The sequence below is a fragment of the Sus scrofa genome, chromosome 11, assembly GCF_054392235.1.
Source record: "Sus scrofa isolate SSC_HxYL_T2T_F1_AM1 chromosome 11, Sscrofa_HxYL_maternal_Yorkshire_Landrace_v2.0, whole genome shotgun sequence".
Classification (NCBI taxonomy): Eukaryota; Metazoa; Chordata; class Mammalia; order Artiodactyla; family Suidae; genus Sus; species Sus scrofa.
In genome coordinates this window covers 53560307-53569606 of record NC_139393.1, presented here as the reverse complement: position 1 = coordinate 53569606, position 9300 = coordinate 53560307, and positions in this window count along the sequence as shown.

The window sequence follows — 9300 nt, the reverse complement described above, 5'->3', positions numbered from 1 at the left end:
TCAGATCCGAGCTGCATCTGCGACCTACACCACAGCTCACAGCAACGCCGGATCCTTAACCTACTGAATGAGGCCAGGGATCATCCTGGGTCCTCATGGATGCTGGTCAGATTCTTTTACGCTGAGCCATGATGAGAATTCCCCAAATTCCGTATTTTTTACATTCAAAGTTCCACATGAACCTTTTTAACTCCGTAAATCCAAATTGAAGCCTGCAGACAAACTGTTCTTGCTTGACTTCCTTCAAAAAGAAAAAAAAAAACTATTTATCTGTCTCTTCTCCTGTGGTTCTTCTACTTGGAATGCCCTCTCACCAATTTCAATATCCTCTCCAATCATAACCCTAACAGAGACAGGCGTCTATTATAAAGCATTCCTCCTCCAAAAGCCCTTCCCTGACTCGTTCCAACTGTCATGATGGTTGGCTGTTTTCATATTTTGGTATCGAAGCACAGGTCTTCATAAGTCAGCACCTGTGGAAAATTTTGGCACTGGCTGATGACCCAAACCCTGCACTGCGGGAACTCACTGAGCTCAGAGCTAAATGCAGTTCAGAGAGCAGCTGAGACCCAGCACCTGGCAGCGTTATAAGTTAAGTCATGTTTAGAGAAGAACCAGCCCAAGGTTTCCAAAAATCCCAGAGCACAGTAAAGATGTTCATAGGCTAAGAAACACAATAATGAACTTGGACGTAAGGCTGCCATCATCCCTCACTTGCATCATGAGCTCAGAGTCCCAACAAGAACTCAGACCCTGTGCAGGCTACAGGACCATATAGTAGGTATGTCCTCTCTCCTCCCGACCTTGGCTGGGTGGGGTTACCACCCTAACTGTGCCGGTTAGTGAGCAGTAAAAAAGCCAGATCAAAATAAGCTATATGTGGGAGTTCCTGCTGTGGTACAGTAGAAACAAATCTGACTAGTATCCATGAGGATGTGTGTTCGATCCCTGGCCTCACTCAGGGGGTTGGGGATCCAGTGTTGCCATGAACTGTGATGTAGGTTGCAGATGTGGCTCAGATCCTGCATTGCTGTGGCTGTGGTATAGACTGGCAGCTGTAGCTCTGATTTGACCCCTAGCCTGGGAACTTCCATATGCTGTGGGTGCAGCCCTAAAAAGCACATAATAATCATAATAATAATCTACACATGCCTGTGAGCTGGCTGACAGCCAGGACTTGGAGGTAACATACTGGGATTCCAAGAGAATCCTGAATCTCAGGTCTGGAGACCAATAGAGATAACAATGGATGATGAGAGCTCAAAAAACCAACTGGGGAGGAGTTCCCATCGTGGCGCAGTGGTTAACGAATCCGACTAGGGACCATGAGGTTACAGGTTCGGTCCCTGGCCTTGCTCAGTGGGTTAACAATCCGGCGTTGCTGTGAGCTGTGGTGCAGTTTGCAGACGCGGCTCGGATCCGGCATTGCTGTGGCTCTGGTGTAGGCCGGTGGCTACAGCTCCGATTGGACCCCTAGCCTGGAAACCTCCATATGCCGTGGGAGCAGCCCAAGAAATAGCAAAAAGACAAAAAAACAAAAACAAAAACAAAAACAAAAAACAACTGGATCACCAGCCCCTAAGTCTAGAATAGAGACTGAAGTATAAACTGGAAAGAATGGAGATCTAACAAAGAGACACTGAAGCCACAGACACTACTTCTTGTAATAGAAAATGCTCAGGAAATTGTTGGGTCATGGAGGGATCAACTTGCAAGGAGGGTGTCCATCCAGCCAGATTTTATGACCTTGGAAGAGATGTAGGTGGGGAAAATAGCATAGGCTCACAGCTAAAAACACTTGAGCCTAGAAATGGCTGCTACCATTTTGTAGCATAGCCAACCTAAAGCTTAATGGTCCAGTCTCCTAAGATAGATTTTAAAAGATAGAAGGTTTTAGAATCTTTGAACGGGTTTTGGTGGTAAGCAGTTGCGTGGAGGGAAGTGCAATCCTATTGAGCTGAGCATCTCTCAAGAAGCTTCTTGATTCAACAAAATAATTTTTTTTCTGTCAGTTACCAAATCAGCATGTTCAGGAACACACATCTGGATTCCTGGAGAATGTAGTTTGCTGTGACTTAAAAACCTAAATCAACCACTCTTCAGTTCCATTAACTATTAACTAAGGACAAGAAGGCAGTCTTTCTAAACTCACTGCATTACTATTTTGAATTTTTTTTCATTCTCAATATGACAATATTGTCACCCTAAGTAATTTTGTAAAGAATAAATTGTAACACAATTCTTATATACATAGCAAAAAATCTACGTTTTTCCATAACACTACCTCGTTTGGGGCTATAAATCGATTCCATTTATTTAATCAAAGAATTGAGGGAAAAAAATGTATCAACACTATAGCTTGGTTCTTATCTTTTTTCTTGCCTCAAAGCTTTTTAGGCATAGGCAGGTAGCAACTAACAATATAGTAGTTAATAATTATTGAGCACTGGAGTTCCTGTCATGGCACAGCGGAAGCAAATCCAACTAGGAACCATGAGGTTGAGGCTTCGATCCCTGGTCTCGCTCAGTGGGTTAAGGATCCGGCATTGCCGAGAGCTGTGGTGTAGGTCGCAGAGGCAGCTCAGATCCTGCATTGCTGTGTCTGTAGTATAGGCCGGCAGCTGTAGCTCTGATTTGACCCCTAGCCTGAGAACTTCCATATGCCGCGGGTGCGGCCCTAAAAAAAAAAAAAAAAAAAGACAAAAAATAATAATTATTATTGAGCACTTATGTGCACGAATTTACGCTGGAAACTTTATTTACATTCTTAAATCTAATCTACACAGACTTCCATCAAATATGCACTCTTATATTTGCCGCTTTAGAAATGAAGAAACTAAGGTCCATTTAGGTCAGGTAACTTGCCCAAGATCACACAAGTAGCAAGAGATAGAGCTAGGATTCTCAATCCAGGCATCAAATTTTTAAGTTGCACATTTAACCACTGCAGTGTGTGTGTGTGTGTGAGAGAGAGAGAGAGAGAGAGAGAGAGAGAGAAAGGCACTAAAATAATGTTCTCTCCTTCATTTCCTTATGATGAAAAATTTATTTTCTCTTACAGGAGTTTATTGAGTATTTTGTGCATTTGCCAATATAGGGGATATTCAATAAGAGTCAGAAAAGGCTAAACATCGATCTCAGTGCTCAAAAGCTTATAGTAGATATTAAACATTTTCCAATTACAATGACAGCTTTTTAACTGGAAAAAATAAAGAGGACCGAATGTTTGGCCCTCGGAGTTAGCCTAGGAAATTCAGATATCACAAGAAGGAAATTAAGTGACTCTCACTACACTTCACAGAGCGTAACTTGAACATTGTGAAGAAGAGAATCCAATATCTATTGAATACAAATGGGGTTTGTGTCATTATCCTTGGCTGTGGAACATATTTTTAATATGTTTGTCTGTGTGATAAGATTGTAAGTTCCTTAAGTGTTGAGCCTCTTTTTATATCTCCACACTGACACAAAGCCTGGTGCGCTGCTGTGTCACTCAAGATTGTGTTTAATTGAATTGAGATAGGATCTCTTATCAGTATTTAGTGCATTTTCATGAAATACTTGGGAAATTTCTCATCTTTCTTTCTTCCACAGCACTTAGGCCACTGCAAAGATAACGAAGCTAGGGTCTGTCCACAATTCACTCCCAAAGAGCAAAATAAAATTCTGCCCCTCCTCCTTTTCTCAAGGAAATGTTTCATATACTTTTTTATATGACACTTTTCTGGATCTAACAGGCCTTTTCCATTACATTAAGAATTAGTAATCCAAAAGATTTTCTGACAATTCATTTTGGTAACAAAATAAAAGCCTGGGAGTTCCCATCGTGGCTTAGTGGTTAACGAACCCAACTAGTATGCATGAGGATGCGGGATTGATCCCTGGCCTTGCTCAGTGGGACAGGGATCCGGTGTTGCCGTGAGCTATGGTGTGTAGGTCGCAGATGCGGCTCAGATCTGGTATTGCTGTGGCTATGGTGTAGGCTGGCAGCTACAGCTCCAATTCGACCCCTAGTATGGGAACCTCCATATGCTGCAGGTGCAGCCTTAAAAAGACAAAAAGAGAAGAAAAGTCTGAAAGGTGATTATTCGAATTTAGGGCCTCTGCCTTTGAGCAAAGTTGTATACAATGGCTCTGCTGTTATAACTACCAAAGATACTAACATTAGAGGAATCCTCAGACAAAATGTGCATGTGTTTTTAAAATGTGCATTCAGGGAGTTCCCGTCGTGGCGCAGTGGTTAACGAATCCGACTAGGAACCATGAGGTTGCGGGTTCGGTCCCTGCCCTTGCTCAGTGGGTTAACGATCCGGCGTTGCCGTGAGCTGTGGTGTAGGTCGCAGACGCGGCTCGGATCCCGCGTTGCTGTGGCTCTGGCGTAGGCCGGTGGCTACAGCTCCGATTCAACCCCTATCCTGGGAACATCCATATGCCCTGGAAGCGGCCCAAGAAATAGCAACAACAGCAACAACAACAACAACAGACAAAAAAAAAAAAAAAAGACAAAAGATAAAATGTGCATTCAATTTGGTGGTGCTTTATTCTTCTTGCTTTGCTGATTACACATGATTGACGATAGGTTGTCCACCAAGAGTTCAAATCCTTAAAGCGACAGGCTGCCACATTCTGAACTGTCTGTTCAAGATTGTGTTACAAGGTTCGAGGGTCAATTCTCTCTTGAGATTTCAAAGATATGCTTTGGAGAGATATTAAAGAAAAGGCAGTCTCTTCAATGTTTTTGATTCTAATAACTGAACCTTGTAGGATCACACTATTATTGTGAAAATAGATAGGGACAGAGACAGAGATGTTTTCAATATGTCATATCTCTTGACCTAACTAGTGGGGGTCTTGAATGTGAACATTCATAATGTCAAAACAGGAGTTCCCGTTGTGGCTCAGCAGAAACAAATCTGACTAGCATCCATGAGGAAGAAGGTTCGATCTCTGGCCTCGCTCAGTGGGTTAAGGGTCCAGCGCTGCCATGAGCTGTGGTGTACTTGGTGTAGTTTGCAGATGTGGCTTGGATCCCGTGTTGCTGTGGCTGTGGCATAGGCTGGCAGCTACAGCTCTGACTCAACCCCTAGCCTGGGAACCTCCATATGTTCCAGATGCAGCCCTAAAAAAGCAAAAAATAAAAAAGCAAAAAAAAAAAAAAGCAAAAACAAACAAACAAAACCCCATAATGTCAAAAGAGAATTAACTGGAGATTAACTGGAGTTCTCGCTGTGGCACAGTGGGTTGAGGTTCTGGCACTGCTGCGGCTGCAGCTGCTGCTCGGATTTGATTCCCTTACCCCAGAACTTCCATATGCTCTAGATGCGGCCAAAAAAAAAAGAGAGAGAGAATTAATTTCTTTTAATTTAACTAATAACTGCATTTTTTTTTCTTTTTCTTTCTTCTGTAAATTCTTTATCCAGTGTTTTTTGCTCATTGGGTTTAAGGTTAAAAACCATCTAATTCAGGGGTTCAGGTGGTAAAAGTGAGTGAAAGGTCAAAAGGTACAAACTTCCAGTTATACGATAAATAGCTTCGGGGGATGGAGTGTAGAGTGCAGTGACGATACTAACACTATTGTATGCTGGAAAGTTGCTAAAAGAGAAAAATTTGAAAGTTTTCATTGTAAGAAGAAAAAATTATAACAAGAGGTGATGCATGTTAATTAAACTTATTGTTTGTAATCATTTTTGTAATATATACATGTATCAAATCATTATGCTATACACCTTAAACGAATTGAATGTGATAGGTCAATTATACCTCAATAAAACAGGGGGGGAAAAAAAGATGTAATTCAATGAGGAGTCATGATCTATAAAATACCTCTGATGGAGTTCAGCAGAAATGAAAATGAAATGGATGGAACACAGGTTCGATCCCTGGCCTCGCTCAGTGGGTTAAGGATCCAGCATTGCCATGTAGTGTAGGTCACAGATGCGGCTCGGATCTGGCGTGGCTGTGGCTGTGGTGTAGGCCAGCAGCTGTAGCTCCAATTCGACCCCTCACCCGGGAACCTCCACATGCCGTGAGTGCAGGCCTAAAAAGCAAAAATAAAATAAAAACATAGGATAAAATACCTCTGACAAAAATATTTCTAATTCACTTAAACTCTTATAGGGCCACAGAGTTGCATAGCATGAATTATAATTTTTTTTATTTTTCACCATAGGCTCAGATAGTAAAGTGATTTATCTTGAATGAAGAGGTCTGTGTAAGACTTTTTTAAAAAGGAAGAGTTAGATAAGCATAGGCCTTAGTGGTTTGAAAAGTGATCAGTCTGTCACCTGATTTGCGAGTGGATGGTAACCTCTTTCTAGCACTTCCTATCTGGCCTGTCCTGAGGAATGAGGACAGTAATCCTTTTTTTGTCCCATACCGTGTGCTGTGTGTGACTTAGACAAGGCTTGCAAAGCAGGACAAAAGTATGCGTAAATGTATTCTTGGCAAAGAGGCAGATGCCAAATGTTTAGACACTCTTGAAGCCTGGCTTTAGATTCTTAGCGCTTGAGTTCTGTGCTAATGCACAGGGTTAAACGAATTACCAACGTGCTGTGTTATTCTTTGTTTTGTTTTTTATAATCCCATGCACAGTAAGCCCGCTGCCTCCCAAGGAAAACAAATTACAGCTTAAACCACAACTTCTTACCACAGGCTCGTTCATTCTCATTCTAGAATCAACATTTTACATTTCCCTTGTTAGAAAATTAGCAACGCAGCTCATATCCTTTGGATCCGTGGATGAGGGGAAAAGAGCATTTGTATAGATTTACCCAATTTCCTGTGGGTGAATGGAAACAAGAAGAGAAGAGGACACTAGAGGAGGAAAATACCAGAGTAGCCAGAGACAAATGGGCCACTCCAAAGTGGTTGCCTGGAACATGGGGAATGAAAGCCTGTGGTCATTGTTGGAAACTGAGTAAGTCAATTGTTTGAACCTCTTTTAAAATATTTGAAAGTCCAGAACCTCTAAGTAAAGTCAATGTTTTTCTAACCAAGATAACCAGAGTAGTACAAAGACAACACTCCTTTTTAAAACACTTAAAACATAATTATTATAGTTAGCATTATAATGTATGTTGTGTAAAGCCTCCGTTGCACATTTTTCAATGTATTCTGAAATAGGAAGTGGCCTTTAATGGGGAATGAAAACAGATAAGACATTCTTTTTGCACAACTAGATTCTTGGATTGGTTGGGTAGCATTGTATAAACTTGAAGTTCTGGTTAATGAAATGGAGCATAACCAAGAACAGGTAGAAAAGAAAGAGAGAAAGTGATCTCTTTGGTGTGATTATTTAATTCAAATGTCCTGTGAATGAGTCTATATCTTGCGTCATCTCATTTCAGATATTCCCTATGAGAACCCTGGAGACCCAATCTGCTAACATAGGGAAGCTGTTAATTTCTGGGGTCAGAGTTCATATTTGACAGCTCTTTCCTACCACTGTAATCTTAAAATCTCTACAATCAGGAGGAAAGACCCATCCTTTTACCACTGCCCCTGACCCTTCATCCTCGGTGTAATCTTCAAACTCAACTAAACATGTCCTCCCCTTCTCTGAAGCCAGTGAGTTTCAGTCTATAGACTTGTTTTCTTTTTTTTTTTTTTTTTTTGTCTCTTTAGGGTCACAGCCACGGCATATGGAGGTTCCCAGCCTAGGGGTCAAGTGGGAGCCATAGCTGCCAGCCTACACCACAGCCACAGCAAGAGTGAGCCAAGCCATGTCTGCAACCTACAACGCAGCTCACAGCAATGCCAGATCCTTAACCCACTGAGCGAGGCCAGCGATCAAACCCACGTTCTTATGGATACTAGTCAGGTTCATTACCGCTGCGCCACGAAGGGAACTCTTACAGACTTATTTGTTTTGCTATTAAATGATATAGAGAGAACCAAGGCCTTTCTCTCTTTCCACGTGAGGGTCAGGAAAGTTACATGGGCAGGCCCAAGGAAGTTAATTCTTAATCATATACGGTTATTAAAGCTTTGTGTGTTTGCATGGGTCCAAGAACATGTTTGCTGAGTCAAGCCAGTCAATGTCATTTTTTAGATAATTTTTTTTGTTTGCTCTGTACACATGGACAGGATGAAGGGCTCACACCTTAGTGTCCACAGGCCTGGTGACACCTCTTGCAAACCTCAATCTTCAGGTTAGTCCCCGAAAGTCTATTAAATCTCAGAAATAAAGATTCCAGTTGTCCTGAAAGAACGTGTTACATTTTATTTCACATCAAATATGGTCATTTCAGAACTTCATCTGACGATATTTTCTGTAAAAGTCTACTGGTTCTTTAGCTATGAATTCATTTACTTGGTTTAATTCAACAAACTGTTATTTGGTGATTTCTTTTCTCTCCAGACTGAGTGAATTTACTGTCAGTCTATGCCCCAGGAATTCACCCTTTAGCTCATGTAAATGACCACTAAGGAAACAACTTTTGAAATACACACAGCAAAATATAACCAAGGACCGAAAAAATATAGGGCAGCTATGTCAAGGTCAAAGGAAGTTCACTTTCTAAATATAACAATAAAGGGTAAAAGAGAAAATAACTCTATGGTTATTCTCTGTCATCAGGATATGCCTAGTGATTTATTTTAGACTAGTTCTGGCTTTGTAAAAAGCCCAACAGTCAAAGAGCTGGAGAGACCTGAAGTTTGCAAGAGCGATAATAAACTTGAAAGAAGTTTGCTGGCAAGATGCTGCAGAGCCCAAAGAAGACCAAATATCCCAAACATGCAGCTGGTGGTGCAGTCATCCACCCAACCACAAATTCCCAAAGTCCCTCCAGATGCCACACAGAAACCTGGGTTTCTGAATCATCCAAGTAATAGGCAGCTTCATACACAAAATAAACCTTCAACATGTTCTTAAATCTGTAAATTGCTTAAGGTTTAGAGGAAAATGAAAGTCATTCGATTGACTCCTCCAAACTACAGTGAATTCCCCTCCAGTGGTAGGACACGATTCTTAAAAATCCAAACAATTTTAGTGGGAAGAATCTTGGAGTTGACAGACTTTCAAACTTGAGGGGAAATAAATGGAGAAGAATGTTTTTCATAAGGGAGAAGTTCTTACCAGTATTTTTGTATTTACTAATGAAGTGTTTTCAAAATAATAATAGCTAACATTTCAATGCTTTCCATGTGCCAGGCCCTTTGCACACATTTTCTTGGGTTTTACAACCATGTTAGGCACCACTTCTGTACTTCAGATGATGTTTTAAAACTTGCCCAAAGTCAGGCATACAGTAAACAATGAAACTAGGATTTAAACCCAGGGTTATTACATGAAAGCCC